The following is a 2712-nucleotide window of genomic DNA, read 5'->3' on the forward strand; positions in this document are numbered from 1 at the left end:
GTGGAGCATTAGTAACTAAATCAATGTACGGTATTTCAAGCAATCTCGTATAGCCATTGTGGCAGTCTTCATCTTCTAAGCTTCGAATGTGTTCATCAGTGCTTGCAGGTGATTGCATTTCTGGGAAGCAATTTCTGCGATTAATATTTGAACCACGAATAAGACATTTCAAGCAACTGAAGTAGCCTGTGTGTCTTTGCCTGCAATATAAATGATTTGGCGAAAGTTTATCAAACAAAATATTTATCTCATCGAAATAATCACTTCGAATCTTTAGTGTTCTCAAGCCCACAGTAAAGTCCAATAATGAATATATATTTGGTAAGAATTACAGAACATAAGAATGCCAAGCTGACATGTTCGAAAAATTCGAGAGAGGCAAACCATCAACATTAATTTCTAATTCGATGATAAAAGATTTTAATTTCAACCTATCAATCCAGTTAATAAACCAAAATGAGTATATTCGCCTGGACTGACAACTTTTGATACTGCATTCCTTTTTGTTTTCAGAAGTTTTCTATCTGCTCGTAAATCACTGAAACAATCATGAAGTTTTAGCCCTTTAAGTAGTGCGGATACAGCATTATGAAGCATCTGATAATTTGCAGCCCACTCTGCCAAAAATTGTTTTGCATCACAAACTTCAGTTATATTTTCATTGGTAATATCCTCGCTACCTGAAAGAGAAATATTATAATAATTTGTTTCAACATCGCTCTGTAACTCTGTCTGGTAAGAAGACGGTCCTTCAAAATCACCTACAATAGAAGAATTAGCCGTAGTTTCAATATTATCTATTGTAAGAGCACTCGTACTCGGTACGGTAATATCTGCATTTCCAAATCAAGCCTTCTATCAAAATGAGACTTCTCTGACATATTAATTTATTGACTTTTTTGACAAATTACAGAGTCGAACAACAAGAAATTTCGATATATTATATTCCAATATTGTCTAAGATTATAGTAGCGAAAGTACAGTACGTGAATCATCAGACAATAACATGCAAATGACGCAGAACAATATCTGTGCACTAGGATGCGCGGTATATTTGAATGCATTTTTCATTTATGATGAAAGTTCATTACAACCCGGCGTATGGGTCTAATCCCACTGTGTTATAAATGGGTTTATAATAGCTTCATAATAACCCGGTAGGCTGCAAATGTAACGAAACAGTGTGACCATTGTTTGACTCATGCTGTGTGGGTAGTCTATATGCATTTCCTAGTATTATATCATTGTTACATAAATGTAAATATTGTAATATTTAAATGAATCTATATTGAGGCATAACTTTTCCGAAAATTGGTGTCTCAATAATTGGACCCGTAGGCCAATAATCGTTTAAATTGTTTTTATTCATTTGTCCCATTAAAATATTTAAACGAAAAAATTTCTTCATTTTGCCTATTATTGTCTTCCCTTTTTTATGTTTTTTGAGGATTTATATTTCTTAATATAACAGTAACCCAAAAAAAATCATCGCCAATGAACAAATCTACTGTATTTGCTATAATTTCCCAATCGTTTGGAAACACTTCAATTCCATCATTACCTAAATATTCATTTATATCCATATGAATATCATTTTTTGGACTATGGTGAAGTTGTAACATTGTTACCTTCGTCATCCGAATCGCTCCTCTCTGAATCACATTCCATAAGTAAAACATGCACTGCTAATAAGAATGTCTGACGTATCACTTTCACCTATATCATTTTCGAAAATATATCGGCACATATCTCACTAGTATCATTGCAAATGTTATTATATTCAACGCCCTGTTTGTTGTTCCATTATAAACCACGTTAAACGGTAAATAATTCAATATATATTTAATTAAAAACTTAAAATAAATCGACTCTATGATAACACAAGTACTGGAATACGAGTAATGTATTGCTAGGCCGGCGGATAGCGAACAAATAATGACGTAGTACTACGTCAGCGGCCAGTAAAGATCCAACCTGAAAAAATTGGATTGGAATAACTCCTCCCTAAATAAACATCTTGTATAGTCTTCTTTTCTGCAAAGCCGCAAATATATCATCTCAACTAACTTCTACTTCTAGGCCAACGACTGGCACATTTATTTCAATCAACTTGAGTCTTAATATACCTTTAAGAGTTCGAAGTAAAAGTGAACATTGAAATTTCCGGAAACTGAGAGTGAACTCTGAAAATCGTATTGTATCCATTCCGTAAAGGTATGAGCTTGTGTAGTTTAGAATTTTTTACCGCAATGAAAAAGCTATCGACAAAAAAGTAGCATTTCCTTAAATTTATTTGAAAGGCATCTGATGGCATGCGGCTATAGAATTAGGTAATTGGCTATGCTGCGCATTTATCTGTGGGTAACATATGTGACGATGTATCCAAAACAATTTCAATACCAAAACTACTTAACTCTGGTATGATTAACTGATAATTATTAACTTAGTGATAAATTACTACTACTGCACTGCATGCAATTTTTAAGTTTTTTTTGAGTAACAAATAAAGAGTCTAAGGAGACTTCAATTTCTGGCGAGGTGATGAATCGTCCCCGAAATGTCAAATTATGCACTTTTAAATAAAAAATTAAAGTTTTTAAATGAAGAACATAACCTGAAGGATATTAACGCCAGTTAAATATTATAATATATATCAAATATTTTAAAATGAATAATATTGCATGTATATCTATATTCATTTGGTAACGTCTT

This window comes from Ctenocephalides felis, unplaced genomic scaffold, assembly GCF_003426905.1.
Source record: "Ctenocephalides felis isolate EL2017-DRISC unplaced genomic scaffold, ASM342690v1 CF-g0.4_SCAFFOLD_01813, whole genome shotgun sequence".
In the NCBI taxonomy this organism is placed as follows: Eukaryota; Metazoa; Arthropoda; class Insecta; order Siphonaptera; family Pulicidae; genus Ctenocephalides; species Ctenocephalides felis.